A 27,507-nucleotide genomic window follows, 5' to 3' on the forward strand; every position below is an offset into this window, starting at 1 on the left:
AAAAAGATCACCACGTGTAACCTTATCAGGTTTACATAACATATGCCTTCACCTCTGCTGTCTTCCACTTTATCTCCAATTATGAGATATCTAGTCATCCTTTTTCTCCAGCCAAGTTCAGTACCTCGGAAGTAACTAAAGCTTTGTTAGTATTGTACTTGCTTTTCTTTTTATATCTCTCCTTAAACACCCGAAGAACGAGGATGTGCATTTTTGTGTGCATATGCTATTTCCAGATTATTCACAGTTAGCTCATTCTATGTTATTTTGTTCTCAACCTTACTTTTATTGAAATAATACATATGAAGTTTCACAGGAACATCTGTAGATCTGCTTCCTAGTAAAGCCAGTTTGAATCTCTTTTTACTATTATCATTGCATCATTCTTTAAACAATTTTTAAATCCACCCAGTTAAACCCACTAAGCCATCCTTCTTGACATCTTTAATCCTTTTCACAGGCATATTATTTCTCCTCACTATTTTCTAGGTCAACAATTGAAGAGTTAATTTTATGGTTATTTGTTTGGTTGTTGTTTTTTTGTTGTTTTTGTTGGTTTTGGCAATTATAGCAAATATTTCTTTCCTGATGTTTCTCTGCTGTCTCAGTCGTTGCAACTTTCTCACTTAAATCCCTTTCCTTATGTGCTTTTTATTGAATGAACTCTCAGCACCTCTTTTAAATGCAGATACTTAATTAAATCTGCATGTTTGCAGAAACTTCCTTTTAGGATGGAAGTGTCAACAGAACATATAAATTGAGTAGGTCTAAGAAAGTCAGTTTTTGCTCAAGAGACTGTTGATGTTTAAACAATGTGTTCCAAGCAGTTCACTGAAATTACTTATAATGTTCGAAAATCATGAAAAGAATTTTGTGTTGGTATCCAATCTCATTTTCAATTCAGCTAACTTAAATTTATCTAGAAATAAATTTATCTAGAAATAAATCTTATCTGAGTATCTAAGTATACATGGCCTATATTTCAATGCAATTCAAAGTTATTTAACAGTGTTAAAAACTTTGCATATCAAATGTTCACTGATCATACTTGCTACTTCTTGTTGCTGACCTGTAATAGCAGCCCTCAGTGCAATTTCAGCAACACAAGCAGAAATGCAATCCCCATTTCCCTCTAATTTCTTTCCTCTTTTTTCTCTTTTTTTTTTCAAAACAAAACAACCCTACCTCAGATCTGGACAAAAATCTTTCTTTTGTATGCAGTTTTGCATAGACCATCTGGTATATCCTGTTAAATAAAATATGTGTTTTGTATCACTTGTACCTCATTTCAAAGGCAGGCGAAGCAGTTCATTTTACAGCACTTAGAAACAAACCCAATGTTAGGTAACCAAATAAGTTTTAATCAAACAAGTTTATGAAAGTCTCCTATACAAGCAGCAGGGGAAATCTGTCAAGAGTAGAATCACAGAATTATAGAAACACCAAGGTTAGAAAAGACCTCCAGCGTTATTTAGTCCAACTGTCCACCTACCACCAATATTTTTCCACTGAACCATGTCCATTAGTACAACATCTAAATTTTTCTTGAATGCCTTCCAGGGATGTGACTTAATCCTGGGCAGCTTGTTCCAGCACCTGACCACTCCTGTAAATAAATTTTTCCTAATACCCAACCTGAACCTTCCTTGGTGCAACTTGAGACCATTCCCTAGTCCTATCACTAGTTATATGGGAAAAGAGGCCAATTCCCATCTTGTCACAACCTCTTTTCAGGTAGCTGCAGAGAGCTATAAGGTCTCCCCTGAGCCTCCTCTTCTACTTCTTCTTCAGACTAAACAATCCCAGAAAGACCACTGGTTATATGATGAGATAACTGGCTTGTTCAAAGGGACCCAGACAGACTAGAGTAATGGGCTTGAAACAGTTCTCAACAAGTTCAACAAAGGGAAATGTAAAGTCCCACACAGGGGGACCTCAGCATGCTGGGGGCCTACTGGCTGGATAGCAGCTTGGCAGAAAAAAACATGGGGGTGATGGCACCAATTTGAACACAAGCCAGCATTATGCCCTTGCCACAGAGAAGGCCAACAGCCTCTTGGGCTGCATTAGGAAGAGTGTTGCCAGTAAGTTGAGGGAGATGATTCTTCCCCTTTGCTGGGTACTGATGAGGCCTCACTTGGAGTGCTAGATCCACTCATGCGCTCCCCAATATAGGAAAGGCATGGACATACTGGGCATAGATATACATACATACATACAGCATAGGACTACTAATGTGATTAAAGGACTGGTGCATCTTTTCTATGAGGAAAGGTTGAGAGCTGGGAGTGTCCAGCCTAGAGGAGAGAAGGCTCAGTGGGATTTCATCAGTGCAGAAAGAAGGGGAATGGTAAGGTAGTGGAAGCCACAACCAATGGAAAACCTAAAAGGAATAAGACCTAGTGTCAGGTGAAGAAGAAGAAAAGGCAGTTTCTCTTCCTGCAACAAGTTCCCTAAGTTTAGTCCCACAAGGTCTTCCTTTATGACCAGCTTGTCATGCGCTCCTCATAATAGCTGGGATACTGCTCTCATCATCAACATAAGCCCATGGTGAAAGTCACTAAGAAAAGGATAAAGAGTTTTTGGGAAGAAGACATGGCTAGAGTAAAAACCAATGAGCTACAGAGCCCCTTAGGAAGCTCTCCAAACACAGGTAGCTGATTCAGGAAGGTATTCGCTGTATTCACTGTAGTACGGCCAGTCCGTTAACATAGTGATGTTAGTGATAGTTTACTTTGTCAAAAGTTTCTAAATAAGCATTCCTTGTCTTTCCTCCTAACTCGTTCTCCTATTACATTCTATCTATCAGCTGCTGGTGGGAGGAAAGGGGAAATGTATATTAAGAATACTGAAATATCAGTATTGGGTGAAAATCCAAGAAGTCAAAACCAGAACTTTCACAGATCACAAAAACCAATGCAAAGCAATGAGTGAGCAGTTTCATCATTTAAAGAACACACTTGCTTTAAACCAATAAAATGTAGTATCATTGGAACTCAAGTTGCTTCAGATGATTTTTAGGAACAGAAGTTCCAAATGAGTGAGTATATGTTTTCAATAAAATAGTTTAGCTTGGACTTTCTGAATTATAGACATGAAATCTAAGACAAATATCAGTCCATGTGCTGCCCAGCACATACACAGACATGCCAGATCTTCTGTCCATGTGTTAAGCAGAGTAAATGGACGTGTACAGAAGACATTGCACTTACTGGATGTATGCTGCCTTCCTGCAAACTACAGATGCTATATTGTCCATACCACATCAGGGTCATTGTGCAGGTACTCTGGTTACATATGTGGCTTTCTATGCAGATCTGCAGGTTCTACACATGCCCATGGTCTCTAAGCTCTAGGTATCTTCCAGCCATCTATATATTCTACATATATGAGGGCTGTTTATGAAATGCACTTGTCTGTAATACCTGGAAATGTCATGGGAAAAACCAAAACCCTATAACTGACTTTGCGCTAAATTTGGGAAAAGGACAAAATTACACTCAGCAAATGAAGGAACCCTGTGAAACCCTATGTGTTTTGTTTGTTTGTTTGTTTGTTTCAGGAGACTACGAAATTACAGTTTTCTGGTGGATATTTCTGTTATTTTTTCCTGTTACAATGTCTTGTTTTTTACCTACAGCTTGCCAAACCTGCTTTGTCTCTGTTGCCAGAGTTGGCTATGTAACATCATTAATGACAACAGGATAGATGGGGAGGCAAGCATGGGCTTTCTCCCAAGCAACACTGATGTAAAATACTGTCTAGAGAGATCACCATGGAGAAGCACCGCTTTCATTCTCTTTATTCAAAACAAGATAGGACAGAATTGGATATAAACCTTATTTACTGTTCCCTCACAGCTAGCAAAGTCCATCATATCAGGTTCATCTCTTATTTCCAGTATATTACCCAGCATGAAGTGACCGTGCAGCAGGAAATACTTAATTTTATGTACAGCACTGGAGACAGCTCCCCAAGTAATGCCAAAATGCCCACATCAGCACAGCTTTCCAAAAAGTTGGCACCACCTAGTGCTTCTTTCTCCTCATTAAGCAGCTCCTAAATCAGAGTGGATATGTTGGCAAGAGTTTAATATCCAACCCTGAAAGTTTCTCTCTTTCAGTGCTCACAGTATGGCTCAAAACTTCAAGTTGTTCTTGTAAAGAAGTTTAGCAAACACTTACTGCAAATAGTTAGCTACCATTCACTGTCTCTATGTTCCATTTGTCCCCAGTACCCAATACTTTAGGCTGCTCTTTAGATAAGAAAGAATGCTTACATCTGCCCTAAATGAACAAGAGAGCGATGCTATTTGATACAATCTGGGCTTCTGGCAATGAGAAATTTGCAATATGGGAAAACAGCACATGTAAAAACAGATCATTGCACAAGATCGAAAATTTTTTGAAAATCTGACCCAATATTTACACAGATTTTATGATGTAACTGATGGTATCTCACAGTATACAACAGCAGCTCCACAATATGCTGCAAGAAATTACCAGAAGGCAATCTACCAAACACTGCACAAGGTAATCTGGGTTATCCTCCCATAATGCTGCCATCTTCTGCTGATAAAAGCCTGATGCACTGAGGACATCTTGCACCTTTAGAAACAGCCAAATGTGAGCGCATCCTGCCAACACAGCAATGTCTATAGCACATGCCAACAGAACTTCTGCCAGTAAAACTTTCTGGTTCAAACAAGGCCAGCAGTGGCCAGGCACATGGCATCAGGACCTTGGTGGGCAGGCATCCTTGGGGCTGTCTGTACAGGAACAACAGTGTAAGAAGCAAGGAGAGAGACTAGTTGCCCTTCTCACCAGCACCCTACAAATATCCCCCAAAATCTGTATCTCTCTGTATGCTCTTGTTGCTGGCCTTATTTGAGAGGAAGGCAGTTTTACTGGCAGAAGTTCTGCTAGCATGAACTGCTGACACTCAACAGTTGGTCTGCAGAGGTCTTCATCTTTCCAGTTATACTGGCATTACACAGCACTTCTGTCTGGGCTGCAGTGCAAATGTCCAGCTTTGCTGTATTTCCTCTTTGCTACCAGCAGTTCCCTCTCAGCAGCATTGTGCGGACGCAGCAAACAGAGCTTGCAAGAGGTCATTCTCTGCTAAATGATTACAAGAGGCCATTTACAGTCTTTTGGAAAAAAATGAGATTGCCTTCACTCTTCTCAAATTAATTAGCAACACAAATGTAGCGTTAAATGCAGCTGAGATAGGTATAAGCTTCAGTCAGTGTGTCATAAATGAAACTTTTAACTGCAAGGTTCTTTTACAGAAGATTATGTACTGCAGTGACAGTCATTTTGCAAATAACATACTGATGGAAAAAAAATATATATCAATGACAATTATTCAGAGATTTTCTTTGATTTTGCTGACACCAAAATCTCTAAGTGGAAAAAGTTAAGACATGGGGAAGCATGAACAAGGCCATGAATCTCAGTCCAATGTTTCCTGCAGGAAGAATGATGTGGCTGCCCAAAGTAGGGAAATTAGAACTTTGAAATTCACACAGGATAAGAATTCACAAGCAGTGTTGTCTCAGGCATAGATATCATCTTCTCCAGGGAAGCTGTGCTTTTCTGAAATAGAAATTAAACATAAGACTGGCTAAATAGTAAAACTGATTGCCAGGGTAAAAATAACTTGAACAATTTTCTTAACAAAGAGAGTGAAATGCTAAAAAGCAATCAAATTCATCACTATACCACGAGTACAATTCTTACACTTATAAATTTTTGTAGATTAAAGAAATATGTAGATGGAATTATGAAAACATCCATAAACAGCTACTATTGTAAGTAGCTGTTATTAAAGTTTAGGCAACTGTAGGTATCAAATAATTCAGAGTTTAGAAGACAACAGCTTCAAAAGTTTATAACCTCTAAGATCTGAATTTAAGTTCTTCCAGGGCTGAACTGTATTTCCTACAAATATGAAATTGAAGAAAGCAGTTCCTACAACTGTGAAACTGAGTCTTGGGGGTTATTTTACTAAGAATTCCACAGGATACATCTTCAGTTGTATTTTTATTCACTACCTTAGAATAGGGAGTTTGTTAATGAAATTTGCTGATGACACAAAAGTGAGAGACATCATTGATACGGAAGGGGATGGCAATATGATACAGGAAGACCTGAATAACCTTGGGAGCTAGAGTAATAGAAACAGAATGAAATTTAATAGTGTAAATTACAAATTCATGCCCTTGCGAAGTAATACACATTTCTGTCATAAGTTGCAAGGTCATCAGTTCAGAAACAAGGACGTGCCAGTTGTTTGTAGATGTACAAGTTAACCGATGGCTTCAGATGCTAAAGGGATATGACAAAGGCAGATTTGATCCTTGAATGTATTGGGCAAGATGTTTCCAGTAGACAGGGTAAGAGTGTCACTGGAGAGAGAAGGGTGCTGAGTCCCTCTGGAGCTCGGTGCCCCACAGAACATGTGCATTCAGACAAGAGGGATCCTGATGGGTGCACAGGAGGGTCACAAGACTGATAAAGGGGAAAACCCTCCCATTGCATGGTGCATGGCTCATTTGTTCTATCAAAATGAAGGGTAAGAGGCGCTCTCCATAACTTCATTTCAAAGACATGAAGAGCAGTTTGTTCTAAATGACAATGTTGATACAAGAACAAAAAGGCATGCTGACCTGCAACATTCCAAGTAGAATTTTTTGTAAGGGTTTAAAAGAGTTTAAAGTGGCTGGAGAAGTAAGATTCTGAAACGGCCTCCCATGAAGACTGGAGGAGGTAAAACTGTGACTGTATTAAAAGCTGTATATACAGAATGGTGTGAAGTAGTTGCCGGAAGTAGCTACATGCAATATTCCTGTGATCAACTTCACAGTCACTTAGTAGCCATTAAAAAAACCCTCTACATTAGCACAAATTAGACTGCTTTTTTTCAATTGGTAAGCCAATTCTTTTCTTTTTTTGTAATACAAATAGCAGTACTATTTCCAAAGACACATTGAATACATATGGAATTGTACATTTCTAGTAACAGAAAAACAAAAACAAACCAAACAAGAAAACCCATTAGTATTATTTCCCACTCAGGTAACACTGAAGTTCTTATAGCATTACTTTTTTCCAGCAGATCATATGCTGTAGGGCCAGTGGCCTTTGTTAGGCATTTGCAAGCTCAGGAAAAAGGCAGCATAACACAGAGGACCTTGAAAAGAAAGCAACTCTTTTTGCTCTGTGTGTGTATGTGTCTGTGTGTTTTCTCTGTTATGGTTTGTTGTGCAACAGCAGTAATCTCTATTGCTTTGCAGCATATTCACAATAAATGGCTTTTTAGTTTGATTACATGCCTCAACTTTGCTTTGGCTATTAATCAATCTCAGCAGCTGTTTATTGCTTTGTAGCATACAATGCAATAAAGATTATCCCTTAAAGAGCTGTTAATGCCAATAGAAAAGTTTGAAAACCATTATTTTTAGAAATAGTACTGCTGATATATAATTTTCTGGCTTTTCTTTCTTCCTTCCGTGTTATTTTAAGAAAGCTCATTGCTTGTGAAACACACAGCCATGTGTCTAACCATCTTTGTTGCTTTATTTGGATTCTTTTATATTGCTTGCCTATCCTTACTAAATTGCTGAACATAGTTCTTCATTGCTGACAATGGTTTGTGTAATGGTCCAGATTTGCTTTGAGTCAGCAGTGGATTCTGCATATAGAGGTGGCATCCTCAGGACATCCTCGCATTCCACTCTTCCTCAATGATACTTTTAGGACTTGTCTGCAAGAAAAATGAACTAGGGGAAAATCAGGCAAAATGTAGACTTACCAGGTAGACACTTTTTCACCATGATCAGTAAAGTAAGGAAAAAGGTATTAGAACAAGGACAACCATCTGGAGAGTGGCATATACAGAAATAACTCCACCTGTAGAATGACATTGGCAAAAATAAATAATTTTGCAGCATGTGCAGTTTAAATACTCAGAGATATTCAAGCTATATTTGTGCGACCTTGCAACTGTCTTAGATACATTGTTAAAGTTAGACCACAAGCTCGGGTTCTGCAAATATTTTTATGGTTCTGTCAGTGCAGTCTTCAGTCACAATGTAATCAAAACCATTTCTGGCCGTGAGAAGCTGGGTCACATTTAGTCACTTACTTTTTTCTCATGCAAGTATCAACAAAACCCCAGTGTGCATACAAAGTTTTGTAATAATAATTACAAAAAAATTGACTGTTGCCTTCCTTTTTCAATCACTTATGCTAAGACCACTAATAAGCCGCTTATTGATGCTGAACTTGGTTCCAACTATATGAATGATGAATAACTTTAAATATTCATTTAAATAAGATTGCAACACAATCATTGATGATAATATATATAGAAAATGCCTGGAAATAAGTAGAAAGGTCTTCTCATACACAAAGTAAAAAAGAGGAAAAAACAATACTTAGAAAAAGGTGAAAGAAATTTGGCAACAGAAAGCTTATTTGATAAATGAAATGGAAACAGTGAAGAAGAGAAAATAAGTATGAAAGAGTGGATGGAATCCCTCCCGTTGTAATTTTAATTAACATCTATCCTAAGGATTTTTTAAATAATCAGAATGTTTTCAGAGGATACACATTTTGTTAGTAGGGGAACGCAGCCCATCCATTCATCTTGTGTCTTCAATTTTGTCAAAGTAGATACAGAATTAGATCCTGAAGACTGACACACGGGAAAGGAAAAGACTCAACTAAGAAGGACTATTTTTAATAGCTATGTCAAGTGGAATGGATAAATAAAGTAGGTAACATGCCATGATGTGGTGAAACTCATGTGCATTTAGAGAACTTATTGTAGACAGAGGGTGTATAGTGGAATGTTACTTATCTTTGAGGCATCATCTGTCATCATCTCTTTGTTTGAGGAGAAGATACAGAACACAGGCAGTGCAAAAAAAAAAAAAAAAAACGCTCTTAAATGATGCAAACATTCCTGTTCAGCAAGGTTGAATATAATCAGAAAAGCCAGAGTTGTCAAATGCTGTGAAACATTAATAGTTTCAGAGTTTCATAAATAGAGCTCTATTCTAGACTTAGTCTTTAAATGCAGCTGAAAAACCTCACTAAGTATGATGGAAGTAAAGTAGGAGCAAGTTGCTAAAAGCAGCACAGCAACATGATCTGATTCAATTTCAACAACATAAATACTTTAAAAGTCCCTTATTTTGAAAGCTAAGGTTATGCTTATTATGGTAAGTACTAGCCACAGATAATAAGCTTTCATTCACAGCTGCAAAGTAACCTGGTAGGAGGGACGTTCCTAGCAATCTAATGAGACTGTTGACAAAGATCAGCACAGATACTTTTTTTTTTTTGCTGTAACATGGTGCTTATGAGTTTGTTTCTTTACTGCAGAAATCAAGAAAGCTCCTGTCATCAGACTGAAGCTTATTTGCTCAACACCACTGGTTTAAAAGTGATCGAGTCTTTCATGTGTTAAAAGGATTTGGCACAGATTCAAGCAATGAAAACTTGTCCAAGATGTTTAATCTCTCCAGGTACAAGAGGTCAATCAGTAACAAGAGTCTTATTAAGTGTACTCCAGAGTCACGGTAGAAAATGACCTCTATTGTTTAGCAGATGTTTAAATGTAGTAGACAGACAGGAAATAAGATAATCATACTCTCAAGAGTCTTGCAACTGCTGACACTTTCATTCCAATGCTGGAGTAATTTTGAAAGGTAGGCATATTTGGCAAGATAGTTTCATCTGCTTCTCACAGTCTAAAGGTACAAGAAACAGCATTGCTAGGTGGGAGTGGTTTTAAGAAATCCTTTACTTTTTCAGTCTTCTTTTTCACATCACATTTTTTAGACAGCTCTTTTCTAGACCTCAGCTATTGACTTACTACTGAAGCAAGCGAGCAAAAGGAAAAAACAAAATTTTATTCAGTAAGCTCCAAAATACTGTCTAACAGCTGCCTGTTGTGATACAAGCAGAACAACATAATATTAATGAATGTGAAAGCAAGTAAGGGTCTCTTTTTGTACAGCTGCAACCCTTACACTACAAAGATGTGACAAAAGATAAGTTACTGCCAAACTAAAACCAGCCTGGTGTATTTTACACTATTGCGTGGTATTGACCAATAATCCTCCAGCTTCCTCATATGTCTATTTATCTTCAGGGTTGTATTTAACAACAGATCTAGGTTGACTATAAGGATTTAGCAGCTTTTTGCCAGAGCGTCTATACAACATCTCATACTATAAAAACCTGCTCATGGCTGGACTCCAGGGTGTTATCAGTTTGCAAGTACAGCATAAGTCCAGCAGATGAAGTTCAACCAGGAAAAAAAAAAAAGGTCCAAAATGAAAAAAAAATATTTATTTATTTATTTTTACTTAAAGCAAGTTTCCTAACTTTGTGATTCTTAGAAGATGATTGTAGGAAACTTCTCAAATAGTGGGGTTTTGCCTTATTGTCCAGAGGTACAAAAATAAAGACATTAATCAAGAACCAGTTCAATTCACTTCTGAAACAGTTGTAGGCTTCCCTTGAAAACTGACTACTGATTAGTTTATCAATCAGGAATTCTGAAGTCATCAAGTCCAACAGAGAAGTTCTCTCTTCATATGCTTGCAGCAATGTCAAATGCTAATAAGAAAATACTTGTTCTAGTCCCATGAAGTTCTGTGGGGACACTGATCCCTGAAAAAGGTACAGATTTTCTTTGTTAGGGGCATGTATTTCCACACATTAAATATGAAATTTAACTAGACAATTGTTTTTCCCATTAACAAAATAAGAATTTCAAAAGTAGCAATCATGCTCTACAGTTAGAGCTCTGAGAAAAGAGTCACTAGGTATATATGTCAGTTACAAGAATGTACAGGAATTATTTTCTAAAAAGCCCTTATTTTACACAGCATTATTTGCTTTAAAAAAAAAAAAAGCTGTTTTTTTAAATCATTCCAATGATGAAACTTGAGAAAATAAGTTAAACATTTACAGATCATCACATAGTATTTGTTAGGGCAATAGTAGAAGACAAAGAAATTCTGTTGACCATCTCTTGAAAGCCAGGACCATAATTCAAAGCCAGCAGAATGATTCACAAAGTGTTGTCATTTTGTTGTTTTCATTACATTTGAACGTGAAGAGCGAAATCTTCCCCCAGTAAAGACAACATAGTCAGACGGAGATTTTCTAGCTTATGGCCAACTCTGGAGGCAGTAGAGCCATTCCTTCCCTCTTCCTTATGCAAGATGCTTTGATAATTACCTCATGCTCCCAACACCAAGCCTTTGCAAAGCTCTTTACAGGATACACAGAGCTGGAGGAAATAATATTCACAAAAAGACTTCTGTCTGCTAGCAAGCACCTTAGACAACACTTCACAAACCTGGAGTCAGGGAGAGTCTTCCCCAAAGAGTTCTGATGCTCAGAATAATGCTTCAACCTTTCCTTCTCACTAGTAGCGCTTTCTACTGCCATATGTATGCTGTTGTAGTGGATGTGAGCTTCCAAAACTACCTTACTTTTTGTTCCAGCATACATACAAACATAACAAAAACAATATTTCAGGCCTGGTGATTGCCAATCATTCCACAACAAATTGTACTCAAGTGACATTACAAGCAGAAAGACCATAGCCCACAACACTGCATGGATTCTCGTCTTGTGTTGACTAAGCGCAAATTATTTGTGTAAGCAACAATCAAATAGCTTCTCATGTTTTAAACATGCAGTGACAACTCCTTATATAATCTGTATTTTGGAAGATTCCTGCACCCCTTTCTTTATTGTCTGTCCTAATCTTTCCCATTGCTGACATCCAACAAGCATGAATTTGTCTTTCACATCTGCATGGAGCCTAAGCAGCATGAAATTTCTGCAACATTTGATAATGGGTATCTGCCCTGTAGCACAAAGATTTGACTAAAGATGGCCAGACTTCAGAAACAACAAAAAAGGTTCCCTTCATTTCTCTTATTTTTTTTTGCATTTCAAAGGAATTTTTCTAGTATCTTTCATTTCCTGTCCCCAGAGGAATATGGCCTACTGAGCTACAATTCCATTTTAGTAGCTCATCCTAGCTATTTCCAACAGCAGCATTTCTTCCGTAGTAATATTTATACTGAAGTAAAAAATTATTTAAAATATGGTACATTTAGGTAATTTCAATTATGATACTCTCATTTTCTATAATGGATGGTACTTCAGAAAAACAACAGTCCATCACTGAAGCAATGTAAAGAAATTAGTTGTGATAGGGTGAAAAATCGAGTACTTTTCCTATGATTTAAGAAGTTGGAGACAGTGTTTTTCATATAAAAAGTAAAATTTCACTAATAAATCTCTAAAAACAGCTTTTAAACATGTGCTCTATACTTTCATTAATACACATTTTTAGATTAGTTGAGTCTCTTTCTGTTTTGTAATTAACTTATCAAGGAGTAATAGCCTAATTTGAAAAAGCTGACTGGGTGACAGAAATACTATTTGTTTTAAATTGAAAATATTTCAGCATTGGCCAAGATTAGACTTCCTTAAATTATCCTTTAAAAACATTGATTTCTAATACCGTACTTCTTTTTCTCAACAAAATAGAAATATGTGTTCAGAGGAAGCTGTTTTTTTAAGGAAAAACTGCTGAAAAACAAAGCCATTCCAGTAATAGCAATCCCTCCCCAATGAGCAGCCAAAAAGATAGTTTCCATTTAATGCTACAAGTTTGGTGGGTAGTCATTTTTTTATTATTATTTTTATCTATCAGACAGAGACTCTTAAATTAAATGTTCAGCAATATTTGTATAAATGAAGAACACTCCAGTTCTATATTTTGACATAACCAGGAAATTAGATTACGTTTTTATTAGGCCCCCCAAATTAGGGCCTGATAAAAACCATACTGTTTATCAATAGAAAGACTCATACAGGAGTTAGTTGAATGCACAGCATATGACCAATGCTATATGAATATTGCCATTTGTATATTTCAATGCTATTATCAAGGTAACATGGAGCTAAATGTAACGTTTGAAATATCTTTTACCTGTGCTAACCTCATACTATGTGGTTAATATTAGAATAAATAGCTTTAATGATACTTCTATTTGGAAATTAGAAGTTAAAACGTTCCTGAGCAGACCAAAGATCCTCAAAGCTCAGTTCCCTCTTCTCCACAATGGCCTATTTGGGCGTGCTCATGAAAAGCTCATTAGACATAAAAATTGATATTTTACAAGGCATATCCTTTAGCTCTCAGTATTCCCAAGCTGGAAAACTCTTCCTAGATCATTGTACAATACTCTTCAATGGACTTGTCTTCCAGATCTCTTTGATTTTTATTTTTTTTTTTAAACTCATCACATATTTATCATCCTAAGAGAATGTGTATTCTACATTCAATTCTATACTATGGGAAAAAAAAACTTCCCTTTGTTTTAAACTTGCCATATGAGAATTTTATAGACTCCCACTCAGTTCTTTTACTGTGCAAAGCTGTACATAACTGCTCGCTCCCTGCCTTTCCCTATAAGGGTCATCATCTACAAAGATCTCTTTCATAGGGCCCTCCTTCAAACAAACAAACAAAAAAAGCATTAGTCTGGTAGAAACACTGGTTTAGAAACCATTATTCTGTATTGAAAAGTTAGGGTTTTCTAAAATTAACCTGACTCGTCAGTTTTTTTCCTCATGCAACTTACTCATGGGATCCTTCTGCATAATTTTACAGCTGGTTTTTGATTTTAGTATCCTAAAAAATTCAGTATTACTGAAGCTCATGGCCTTGTTCTTCACCTTTTTGACATCACTTAGTAATAAAATAAAAACATGAATCCCAAGTGAAATTGTAGCAAATCTCTGTTGTGAAGGAAAAACAAACAAACAAAAAAAACCCTGATACATTTATCCATTGCTTTTTTGCTTTTAAACAATTACTGACCTGTGGAAGATTTTGTCTCTACCTCATCATGATTTCTCTTACCACCATCAACACAATTTTCTATAAGGCTTTACTGTTGGACTCAAAACTCTTTTGGAAAGCAGAGTGGATCACTTTCAACTCCTTGTTCACCTTTATACATTCATTATAAAGAACTCAAATAGGTTTAAGTAGTACAATTTCTCTCTGAAAAAGCCATATTGACTTTTCTTATTATATCCACTTACTGTAGACACTATTTTCGGTTTTGGTAGCAGTCTTACTTCATGTTCTTAGTACAGAAATCAGATATACTGGCTTATGCTTACCAAACACATGGCAAAGCCTTAAAAAAAAGAAAAAATCCCAGACCCTCCACTTTCTATCATTCCCTTACTTATGCAAATTCAAGTGGTACACCATAAAAGGAAGACAGGACTTTAGTATTTTAGCTGGAATTCAAAAATAGATACTGTCAAGTCCAGGAAATTCGCACATCTCAAATCAAATTTTTATCAGTTTGTTCTAGTACCTTTTTTTAGTGAGAGATTTTACCAGCTAAAGTTATTACTGCTGAAGAGATGGACCACTTTACCTCCTACCCAAGTTTTTTTCCTTGTTTTGTGTTGAGACTGACTCCCTCAGAGTTGTGGGAATAGGGAGGTGATCTGTTTGAGCTGAAAACCTACCCTATCCAAAAGCATCTGTTTTTGCCAAAAAACACCTCTGTCAGGGAGCTGACACAGGTGAACATGTAAATGTAGGTCCACTGGTGCTGCTGGCTATGGCTAGCACAGGAGAAGGATGCAGCAAAATAGACTGAGGTCAGCCTAGGCTAATTGCAAAACTGCATCCTGATACTTCAGCTGGAGGTAGTTTCCTGTCATTATAGTTTTAGTCATCTGTGTGCATTAGGGATTTCCAAAGAAACACACACCAGTGTAAGATTTAGTGGTGCTGTTGAGAAAGGAGATTGAGTGATGGTCTCCAAGAGTGCTGGATGCCTCCCTGAACAGCACCGCTATATATTAAAAAAAAGCATTCCTTTGCTCTCACAGGCACAAAAGAAATATACTTTGTCAACAGCTGAGGAAAGCGGGAACGATGTCCATTCATCTACTCATTCAAACAGGAACAGACAAGACACTTTGAATAGGACTTTTTTTTTTTTTGTCATCTTCCTGAATTCTTTAGAAAGAAATTAAATCCACCTTAGCAGAGCTTTCAAGGGTTGCATGGATACTAAGAACAGGCATTAAAAAAGTAGAATGAGACTTTTGTTTGAATGTTCCTGTAATTTCGGTTATAAAAACTATGCTTTCCACATAAGAACTCTGCCTTTATATGGGTTGTTTACTGTATTTTGTTCATTAGCCTGGGACTATCTGTAAATAGCAGTTCACCTCACATTTGCTCAAACATGCATATACATACCTGTCCTTTATAATACATATATGCATACCCTGCATACATATGTACTTCTTAATTACATAGAAGTTGGATGTAGTCATCATCCAGATGAAAGAGTGCTGTAGATGATCTTCATTACCAAGTAACATGTAGTATGACTATAATAGAGTCCCAGATAGCTCTTCAGACTGAATTATTTCCATGTCAAATAGGGATGTTAATATAAACCAGACTCTTCATACAACACAGATAGAATTTGGGCTATAATTTGTGGGTTTGCAGGATACTGAAAAGCTACAGTTTAGCAGAAAGAAGATTGATGAGAAAGCTCATCTTTATCATCAGATCTACTTCTAGTTACAGTCCTAATTCAGTAAAGCACTGAACAGTGTGGAACTTGGTCACAAGTGAATATTTAATTTCTGTATCCTGCTCTGTTATTTCCATGCTACATCCAGAAATCTGTATTATTATTTTTGTCCCTATGAAATGCTGGGGCCTGAGATAGGCCCCGAATCTAAGTTGACCAACAGATGGACCTCACAACTAACAGCATATCTATTACATATAGTATTAACTATACATATAAGATGCTGTTTATCCATATTTTGCCATGGCAGGAGGAGTACGTATATTTGGGTGTTTATCTACAGAAGCTCTGTTATAGTGCTTCTTGTGCAGTAATAATGGTCAAATGATATCTTTCCTGATCACAAAAGAACTTTGTTGTAATCTTTGTAACCTGACTATGCATGTATGCATGATCCTGGGCAGACAGTTAGTCTTGCCAAAGAGGCCTGTGGTGAGCCAAAATAGATGGCACAACTTCCTTGGCTCCTTGAACCCTGGCCAGGTTCCAATATGAGAAAGAGGAAACCAGATAATCCATCTGGCTGTTACATAGATTTGTTTATCCAATGGTATAAAGGCTGGACCTCCTTGCAGAGTTTTTGGAGACCTCACCTCCAGGGTGGACGCACCAACATAGAACGCCTCAACTGCCAAGACAGGCTCTCCAGATCCTTGCTGTAAATGAGGCTCCCCAGTAACTGCAGATCTGGGTGATGGTAACATATTAGGGCAATTGGTGATGTAACTTTCTTAATCACTACTGCTAACCTCATGTAGTAATGAACAGATGCATTACCTCATTCATTTTCTTTACTGTAAAGCTTATCTTCTTACTGTAGGCACTGCTTTATTTTTTGTGTTATTTTGAAATAGACAGCAAAATAAGCTTATCCTTTTTGCTGGTGTCCTTCCCATTGACCCTGTCAACTGGCAAAACACCGTAATGCAGGAAAAAAGAGTGCTCCTCTGGGCTGGGGGAACAAAGGACAAATATTTCTCAAATTCCACATTCCTATGAGGTCTGGGATTTTCAAATAATTTGCTGGGAGGGAAGTCACACAATCTGCTTTCCTAGTTTTATTGATGCTTTTTCATCTTTAAATACAATGTTAAATTTGTTTTAATTGCGAAAAGATATTCAATAGTTATACTTGAAAAAAATATATTGTATTTTTGGGGAGGGAGACGGTACACTTGGACACTTACGATGGTGCAGCCAGACGGCATCTTTAAAGAATCTGGTGAGATTACACAGCTTAAAAAAACTATTAGTTTTAAGTACCTAAAAGAATACACTGTAGCTAAGACTTTGAAACTACATTGTCCTGATATCCCAGCATTTATGCAGTGAAGGTTGGTCCAATATGTAATCTTTTGGTGGGGGTACAGTTAAACATTAAAGTCTTGAAAGTTGACAAAGGAGGTAAGATGAGGGACGCCGTGGCAATTTGATAGAAGGAAAAACATTTTGTGGATACAATCCTGAGTCACTGATGTTTTATATTTTCTTTTCAGGAAAATTTCACCAAAATTATCTAAAATACTCCCTAAAATCACATGCTATATTAAAATGAATACTGAATATTAAAATATTTGCATTTCTGTAATACCTACGAATTCCAGACATGAATGATGAGCCAACTGTACAAGGTGTTTCTCTCTTTCAAGATCAGTGAAAAGGAAAATATTTTGAAATGCAATTGGAACTCAGAAAGGAAAAGTACAATTGGAGGCATTGGCTGAACAAAGATAGAGAACAGCTTCCTTAAAAACTAGGAGACAGAGGAAAGGGCTAGGAAAACTTCAAAGCAGTGAGATTTATTTTTCACTAATAAATCTATGAGATGGGAAAACATTCAGTTAAGTTTCAATTGTTCAAAAAGACAGAATAATTTGGGGGATAATTCCCAGGAAGAATCAGCCACTTTTACATACATATGAATACCCTGAGGAGACTAATCAAAGGTGAATCACCCTGAATGAAAGAGATGATGTATAGTATCTTAAGTCAAGGGATCTTGCAGAGAAAACATAGAGCTCTGTTTTAATCATGATAGGAGATAGAACATCATTGTGTTCTATGGAAAGATAAGCTGGCCAAGACTTTGGTTGGGATAAGAAACAGATCTCAAATAAAGAGAAAAACATTTAATTCCACCAGTGTACATTTAGTTAGTATTACTTCAGTTTTTCATTAACAGGAAAATGCATAGACGCAGCCTCTACATATGCCCAAAAATACAGAGATAAGGCTACTGTTTCCACCAGTTATCCTCCCACTGACCCACAATTGTTGTGTATCCTACAGTCATCCTTTCTTGATGACCACTATGCTAGAAATCATACTTAAGGGGAAAACAGCAGAAAGAGGGAGAAGTGATTATGGAAGGTGTGTGCAGGAAATACCTACCATTAACTGATCCTTGGTTTAGAAGCCAAGAAAGGTTTGAAGTGACTCAAAAGACATAGAGGTTGTGGTTTAGGTCAGGACAGGCTAACTGCACTCATTAGTTACTACACGTAACACTATAATGTGATGGAAAACACAGCAATGACAGCAGGGTAGCAGAGTCCCAGGCTGCAGCAAGTGAGGATAAGCCCAAGCACAGCAGCTGCAGAAACAAAAGCAAAAAAGCTGCTTACCTTCAGAAGGCCTCATATAGGTGAGGATCTCCAACAATATACCCTCACTTCCACTGCCAACCCTTAAATGAGGTCTGTAAGGGAGTAGATCCTGGCTCCACCCCTTCCCATCAACTAGGTGCACTGCATGCACCTGATCTCCCCTGCAAGCAACTCTGAAGTGTTGCTTGTTGATTGGTTTAGCAAATCACTGGGCAAATATTTTTCCATAAGGTTAGTTCTGCTACTTCTACCAGTTTTCTTCATAACACCTGCCAGATTGTGCTTTATCTGACCGAAGTCACATCCTTAAAACCTACAAAACAACAAAATGAAGGTCAATCTGTGGGCATCTGCCATCAGCTGGGCTACTCGAATGACATAAATTCAGTAGGCCAAGACAAGGCAAGAGCAGCTGAAGAGTGCAAGATACATTGCCTTCATCTTGGGAGACAAAGCTTGTTGTTCTGGCCTAAATGACCCTTACCCACCTTCTGTCTCCTCTTTGCTTTGTAACAGGAGTTGCCCCTGGCATCCTGCTCTTTTAGGCAGAGAATAATTAGAAGTTACAGCAAAGCCATGAGGAGATTTTTTTTCCAGGCAGAGTTGAGTTGATAGAGGAAGACAGATATAAGGCGGGGGGAGAGGAGATGTCTTTGGGCTTTGGAAACAAGCAACAAACTCCAAGAACTTGAGGAGCCACTCCTGGGGAGGAAGAGATGGGGCAGGCTGAGAGAAGAGAAAGACACTGAGTTCAGACCCATGACACCCCTCTGGCTTTTCCCAGGTTCCTTTCCCATCCCTACATGCCTCTCTCAGGCACCTCACAAACACCCTCTGAGATTTCTCCTCCCATTCTCTGGAACCTGCTTCACTGCTACAAAAACTGAAAAAAGGCATCTGCTGCCAAGGAGCTTTAAGTTGCAAATTCCTATCAGCACTCTCACCTGGATGCTTGCCCTAGGCAGTAGGTCACAAGAACTCAAACCAAAGATAACTCTGAAACCAGAAACATCATTGTTTGACAGCTATATCTGTTTGAACCACAGAATCAAGTGAAACTCTCATCATCTTTAGTAAACTTCATCCTCTCCAACTAGCCACATACAAGATTATGAGGGACTACAGACATCAGCATCTGCAGACCACAGCAGCTGAACTGCTTTTAGTGCTTGTCTCTATGTTACAGTACAGCTTGCACATTACTTGTATTTTAGAAATACTACAGATAAAATTAGATAAGTGGGTCTGCTATGCTAAGAAAACAGCACTGATACACTCCTCAGTTTCTCACACTATGCCATAATGGTACACCCCTGTACCATCTTTGTATGCTTATTTTTTTGTGCCTCTCTCCATATCCCTCTGCCCTTCTCCTTAGGAATCCTCTTCTGTCTTCCAGTCGCTGCAGTGTCCACTCCAGTCTTCTATGCCATTAAGATCCCCTTCCCCAGAGTTCTTCAAATAACTTCAAAATTGCCGTGAAACAGCACTAAGTTGTCATAACAAACAGAAAAGTTAATATGAGATTAAGCGTTCCACACTGAGCTGTTCAGCAATCACACAAAGCCAGAGACTTCACGACTGCTGTCTTCAACATCTGAATTCTGCTTAATCAACAGCATGTAAAACAAGTTTATATACAATACTTCAGCTAGTTCAAAGTTCCTCACAAGATTTTCTAGCAGCACATTTCTCTGCATACCCAACCAGCTTGTTTTACTGTGCATATTGTTTCCACCCACATGTACAACCCGTCCAACATTTTATCGGAGCTGATTTACTGATAAATTAGTTTAAAGAGTAACGTGCCCTTAGATTTCTGCAGCAGACTGTAGCTTCTTTTTGGCTCTTCTTTTTCCTGAAGATGCCAGACAAAGTTCCATTTTGTTTTTGAGCAGCAGCCCTTGCTTAAGAGACCTTCTTTTTGTTAAGTTAGAAGTAGTCATACAAGATCCATACAGATGACTAAATAGGACTCCTGTAGTCTTAACTGGCATATTCTTTAATTTGTATGTTACCTATCAGATATTGAATGCAGTATATTAAAGCAGAGTACCACAGCATTTGTAACACCAACATGCCCATAAATACCTGTTTTCCCTGTTTTCTTTTTTTGATGCGGGTACTTAGATATTAAAATTACTTTCTGCTTTAAGTCATCATTCTTGCCAGACAGCATGAAAAGGGTACTTCTCCCTTCTTCTACTGCATGCTTTGCTGTCTCATAAAATCTCCTTTAACTTATCTATCGTAAATACTGTTATGCGGATTCATTATGGACTAGGAACTGTTTATGCAAATGAGTTATGATCTCCTTGGAAAAACAAAAACAAATCAAGACATCGCTCAAATGCATAGACACATCTCTTAAACAAATAAGTAGTGCTGGATTCCCCCAAGGGTTTTTGCTCTGAGTAAGGACAAGTTAACCCAGTATTGCTTCAAGTTCTGTATTGCTCAGGACAAGAAGCCATAAGCGATCTTTCTTGGAGGTGTTGCTTCATGAATAGCTGACAATTCCACTTCAGCCCATAAATTTGATATGCACTTCCCCTGCATGCTGAACTAAATAAATCGAAAAGCAGCAAGTGACTTACAACTAGAGGCAGAAAAATTATTCAGAAGATGCAAAAGAAGAGATGGTAGAAAGTGTATACTAGAGCACAGATGTACATTTTTATCTCAGAAGTTAAAGAGAATCTAAGTCTTTTAGTCTGGAGAAGAGGAGGCTCAGGGGAGACCTCACTGCACTCTACAACTTCCTGAAGGGAGGTTGTGATGAGGAGGGGTTTGGCCGCTTCTCCCAAGAGCAACAAAAAAAACCCGAGGAAATGGCTGCAAGTTGTACCAGAGGTGTAGGTTAGACATAAGGAAGAACTTTTTCTCTCAAAGAACGGTCAGGCACTGGAATGGCTGCCGAGGGAGGTTGAGAAGTCGCCGTCCCTGGCAGTGTTCAAGAGGCGTCTGGATGAGGAGCTACAAGATGTGGTTTAGTGCTTGTGGTAGCAGTGGTAATGGAGGATGGTTGGACTAGATGGTCTTGCAGGTCGTTTCCAACCTTGTGATTCTATAATTCTATGATAAGGATACAGGAGAGATATTCCTCTTTCTGCCTGCTCAGGAGTCAAACACAACTGTGGTTCTTGTGTCAAAATTATACCTTACACCAAAGCAGGAATTCTATAGAAACTAGCAGAATTTTGCATTTTAAGCACTTGCAAAAATAAAAACATTCCTCTGCAAGCATGGCAGAGGGTAAACATCAGCTCTGAAGACCATGGAAAAAGCTATGCCACGGTTCTACTCATGCCATTGAGTGATATCTCTCATCCAGTAAATGATAATTGTCTGAGAGCTCTGAAAGTCTCATTTTGGTGGCAAGTGTTATACTGGCTGACCATTATGCAAGAGCTGGGCAATAACCGTCTCTGCAGGCTTACATTCTTGACTGGGAAAAGCTCTGTTTTGAACTCGTTAATCTCCATGCATGCTAAAAATGCATCTGTCTCCATAAAGCCATTCCATGTAGGATTAGAACAGTGTCACAAAAAAGGGTATCTGCATATAAGCAGGAATAGTTTTAAACTATAAGAGGCAAGATTCAGATTAGATATTAGGGGGAAATTTTTCAGGTGAGGCACTGGAATGGGTTGCCCAGAGAAATGGTAGATGCCCCATCCCTGGAGGTATTTCACGGCTAGGTTGGATAGGGCTCTGGGCAGCGGGTGGCAAATTGCCAACAGCAGGGGGTTGGAATTGGATGGGCTTTAAGATCCCAAGCCGTTCTATGATATGGCTGATATGTTCATAGGATAAAGAAGCGATGAGTGGTTTATATGAATTTGCTTTCTTGGTTGGAATGTGGTGCTTAAACCCAACAAAGATTATACTCTAGTAACAACAGATATATAGGCATACTACAACATGTAGGTTTAATAGCAGAAATTTTAGGAAAGAATCTGTAGTAGATGTCATGTTGAAATTTACTGTAGCAATCACCTCTGAACTTATATTCTATTCTAGCTATTGAGGATGCTGTTCTCTGGGCCTTTGGAGAGAAGGAAGATGTTAAAGGTTTAAAAAATTTTAAAACTTAAAAACAATCTCTACCCTTTTTTGAAAATTATGCAGATTAATACTACCTACTGACATGATAACACATCACAATAGTCTTAGTTCCAAATATAACAGAATTTTTTGAAACAGGCCAATAGTTAAGAAACGGACTTTGGTACATATGCATAGATGTCTTCCCTTAAAGAAGAAAGTAAAATTTTACACTGCTTTAGGAAACCTGTAAATAGGAAAAATCACAAAGAATTCCTCCTTGTGCTATTTTGAAAACATTCTTATAGCATTCTTTGGTATTCCTACTTTTGATATGTGGTTCCAAGCTACTAGAAAATAGAATAGCAAAATATTAGTCATACAGCTTTGCTGCAACAGGAAAGCTACAATTCAAGACAGTTTTAGAAATAGTGATCAATAAATTTTATAAGTCCTCTAAATCTTAGTGATGAAAAATAACCCTTGCATTCTTCACAGATAGATTGGTCTATTTTATTCTGCCCCCTTGTTGCGACAGAGATGCATAAATGGTAAAGCGTGTCTGCATGTCATTTTCATCAACATCACTCTCAGCAACATTTTGGAGATGGAATAGCTTTTGCAAGCCACAGTGGGACTGCAAGAAAACAAGTGTTTCAACAGTTTGACAGCCAGAACGGAGAATCTGCTTTATTCAAATCCTTATCTCTTCCCTGCAATCCTAGGTGGCCTAACTGGTGATCTGGCCCTTCTACTGAGTACCACTGCAACCACTCTCTTTATAATCCCAGACAGTCATCAGTCCCTACATGTTTGTCTCTAGCAAACTGGAAGAAGCTTTTCCAAAGGTTTCAAAAGATGGTTGTTGCTAGAGCTAACCAGGTAACACTGTAGAGGAAGCTGATGTGGACAAAATATACAGCTGAGCCACAGTGCATTCAAAAAATATTGTGCACAAATAATGGCTTTATGTGTAACAGAGATAAGAAAAATTGTATTAGCTTTCAAAATAACGAGTGTGAAATTAAGCAGATGACTGTTTACAGCTTTGATCTACTGATACTACACCAAAGGAGGTGACTTAGATGTTAACTTACACTCTAAAAGAACTTTTTTATGTTCTAGGCATGTTTGGTTAATTAACACTTGTCTCTACTCTCTAATCTAAGCCAATTTCTTCAGGCAGAGGAGTCCACGTCTGCATTTTTGGCATATTAAAGCCTCCCACTGACTGCCAGAAAGGCCATCAGGTCCAACACACAAAGACTGAAGCATTTTATTCCTCCAGGAATAGTGTTGCATTCGCTAGAAATACAAAACCATCTCAGAATTCAAAACTTGTCTCAAAGACAGAACAGAACAGCTTTCAAACAAAACAGACACAACAGTTACCATTTTGTGTTGCTTTTGGAGGCCTGCTGGTGTAGCCTGCTGGTTTCTGAAGCACTGAGATGTACAGAATTGTCTGCAGCAGAGCCGTGAACATGCTTCTCATACAACTTTCTATTTAAAGAGTCTCAACAAGAACAAAAAACTGCTTATCCAAATGAACTAACAGATAATTTCATCCTTCACTCAATAAAAAGACCCATTAGTGACTCCATTTCTATGAGGAAATAGTTAAATCGAACAGGTTTTTGTGCCAAATTCTGTTTTAATACAATTAGTGTCCAGTGGTGCCTAAAACTAATTCATCCAACAGCAACTCCAGCGATGACTTTTTCCCCATCTAAGAAAAATTAACATTGAAGTGTGGAACAAGGCTATGCCAAAGGTAAAATAAACAAACCATTCTAGTCACTGTCAGCCAAGAAAATAAGATCCAACACTGCAATCTTTTGTACTGTTGAGACACTCACTCCCTGGTTTTCACATTTTCAGTTTTTCTTTGCAAACTCAAATGTCTGCTGGGACTGAGAATAGAAGGGAAGTTGTGGTTAAACCCTTCTGTCCATTCCTTGAATAACTGGATGAAAAAGTAACAAACCATGTATTCTCTCTTTCAACAACCACAGAATCACAAAATAAATTATGGTTAATCTGCAGCAAAAGAATTGTCCATTTCTTCCAGGCAAATGAAGTGTAAGATATGCAATGATTATTAGAGTATTTGCTAATCATGTAACAAAGGGATTTCCACAAAAAATGTTTAACATTGAAAAGCATTTAAAATTTAAAAGCTTCACTATTTCTGATCAAAACATTTAAAATAGAATTTTATTGATATTTTAAGACAGAAGACTGCAACTGACCCCACCTGCAGCCTCAATTCAGCTGAATCCTGCACAGCATTGCATATAGACCCTTCTGGAAAACATTTTCTTAAAAGAAAAAAAAATTACAGCGTCATGTATCGATGGTCTAGAGTAGGAATGATTTCTAAAGAGTACTCAGAAGGAAGCAGTGTCAAGAGTTGCGTTTTCTGAATTTGCCTAGTCTGAAATTCAATTGCTCATGTGCACCTTAGCTTCTCCATGTCTCTGTTTACTCAGCCCTAATTGCAACTTTTGTATGTCCTGTGAGACTCCAGAGGTGAGGTGCTGTAACACAAGTTAACTTCTAGTGAGTCTGCTTTACACTGTGACATAGTACCGTTTATCATTCTGTATGCCCTTTCTTTAAGCATATATTTTACTGTTCTTAATGAAGCTCCACATTCAGTCAGGTTATCAGCCAACTGTCCCTATGGCCCTGTTTGAACTGAAGTAGCCACTTCTCCATCATCCATTCTCCTTCCCCTCCAGTGCATGCTTCCTCTTACCTAGGAGATGGCAATCTTATCTGCAATTATTTTTTCCTTTTTTTATTCATCATGTTATTTAGACCTTTCTTCTCCAGATCTTTCTTGAACTGGCAATGTAGGACTGAAAGCTGGAGACAGCTGCAACCCTCGCTCTTCTTTAGAGTCATGTGACAAGATCTAGAAAAAAAAATACTGATCAAAATTTGAGCGAATTAAGAGTTTGTTTAGTCTAAAAAAGAGAACTGACAGCATACGTGCTGACATTCTTCAAAATGTGAAAAAGCTATTGTAAAATGAAGGGAACAACCTGTTCAGTATGTTGATACAAAAAGAAAAAAGGAGTTAAACTTCACCTAAGGAGGCAGAAGAAAGGTGTACTAAGTTGAATACTGTAAGAAATATCCAGGGAGGTTCTTTCCTGGAAATCTTCTTTGGATATTTATGAGGAAAGAGATGGGGAGATTGGGTCCCACTACATGGTAGCAAAATCAAAGGACTGAGCAGATGAACTCTTCGCATTTCTTTCTGTCCCCTAGGACTATGCCATAGAAGTGTATGTGATTTTGAAAAATGAATCATGTTCCGTGCGGCAGCTAAGGGTAAATGCCTCCCCCTTCCTTTCTTCCCCTGAAACGCTCTGTCCACAAGGTTAGTGAAGAAATTCTTTCCAAATCATATCTGATCATGAGATTAATCCCACACATGTCAGAAAGATGCAGGAGTCAAGAGTCCAGATGAGTCTGCAGGACCACCATGAATACCCAGCCCATTTGTCGCTAGCACTGCTCTTTCTAGAGAAAGGTGACACTTCCAATTCACTCTAGAAATCATTCAGCGGTACTACAGGAAAGAAAAAAAAAAAATACAATCAAAAACGACAGGAATCATTTCCTTATGACAGATCCCTAGCACTAACACTGTTCAGCTTAGTACTGCCATGTGTTCAGCCCACTGCACCAGAGCACTGCTTTTATGGAACTACTTCCACCAGTCACCAGACCACGTATCTGTTTGCAGCCACATCACTGCCATCTTTAAGCAACCAAAATGCCTGCACACACAAGTCAAAAATCTACGCTCCCTGTGCATGTGCACCTGCAAATACAGAAATGTTTGCAGCCTTTTACCTGTTGTTTGCGTGTGCTTCCAGCATGAGGGACGTGACAATGCAGGGTGAGAGATGCTTGCAATTTGGTCACATCATGGTTCAGTTTGGGTTATACAAGAGAAAAAATTATGCAACAATCAGGGTATTGAGCATTAGGCTGCAAGGAAGATTACAGGCATCAGGTGAGATGTTTTAATTCAACTTCTCAGCCTTTTATAGGCTGAACAAAATGAGCTCCAGGACAGGTCTCCAGCATAGAATCATAGAATCACTCAGGTTGGAAAAGACCTTAACGATCATGAAGTCCAACCATGACCTAACCATACTACCCTAACTAACAACCCTCCGCTAAATCATGTCCCTGAGCATAGTGAAGTGCAGAACAAATTACAAGACATTTTCTGCCAAGACAGACCAGTGCATTTGGATTTTGTTTTTGCTTATTTTCTTGCTGTAACATCACACAATTTCAACTCCATCTGTGACTGCAGTGCTGAGAACACAATAGAAAGCAGAACACTTGCAGCTAGAATCATCCAAGTTTTAGCTTCCACAAGTCCCCCACAGAGCAGGGTCTGTCAGTAACAGGAGTCAGAAATGCAAAGAAGTTGGCTGGGTGGGTATACCCCTTTAGTACACTTTGCGGCCTAAGAGTACCAAGCATGCACCTTTCATTAAACCACCATGATCACTTCAGACCTCCCATTCACAGCAGTCCTTCAGGATCAAAACCAGACAAATCTCCGGCTGTCAGGATAAAATGTGTTACATGAGGTGGAGCTCAGGAAAAGAACAGCATGGAGCTGTCAGGGGAAGGGGTTAGGAAGAGGTTCTTCAGCAGAGAGCAGTGGGCACAACCCCGAGTGCCAGAGTTCAAGGAGCGTTTGGATAGCGCTCTCAGACACGCATTTGTCTTCTGCGTGGTCTTGTGTGGATCCAAGAGCTAGACTCGATGCTGCCTGTGGGTCCCTTTCAACTTCGGGCCTTCTATCACTCCACGAAGGTCCATGCGCTGCACCACGGAGGCCATGGGGAGGCACTGGATGCCACTCAGAGCAACGCAAAGGTACTTTAAGGTAACCCCTCCCCCAAATACTCGCACGAGTAGTTGCAATGCAAGCTGCAGCCCTTTCGCCCTCCGTCTAAGAGGCTTTCCGACGTGGCTTATCATAAAACTCCTACAGTCGGCGACCCACCGCCTCAGGCCTCAACGCGCACTGCGCCAACGCCCCACACTTAACCTCCGCACTCCAGCGTCCCCCCAAGCGACTCAACGCCGCCGCGGATCAGCGGGGAGCGCGGGAAGGAGCGGAGG

At 38.5% G+C, this 27,507-nt stretch overlaps 1 long non-coding RNA gene across 2 annotated transcripts; it reads right to left on the minus strand.

The window, feature by feature from the left end:
• Positions 1-254: 254 nt before the first annotated feature.
• On the minus strand, positions 255-27,501 carry LOC109366150. Of its 2 annotated transcripts, none has more exons than XR_004158949.1 (3): positions 25,103-27,501; positions 7,816-7,913; positions 255-5,597 (listed from the first exon to the last, which is right to left on the minus strand). It is a non-coding gene; the product is annotated as an uncharacterized LOC109366150 (long non-coding RNA). The 2 variants fall into 2 exon arrangements; XR_004158948.1 differs by lacking the exon at positions 25,103-27,501 and adding an exon at positions 18,313-21,052.
• Between the last annotated feature and the right edge of the window lie 6 nt (positions 27,502-27,507).

This window comes from Meleagris gallopavo, chromosome 2 (assembly GCF_000146605.3).
Source record: "Meleagris gallopavo isolate NT-WF06-2002-E0010 breed Aviagen turkey brand Nicholas breeding stock chromosome 2, Turkey_5.1, whole genome shotgun sequence".
NCBI lineage: Eukaryota > Metazoa > Chordata > Aves > Galliformes > Phasianidae > Meleagris > Meleagris gallopavo.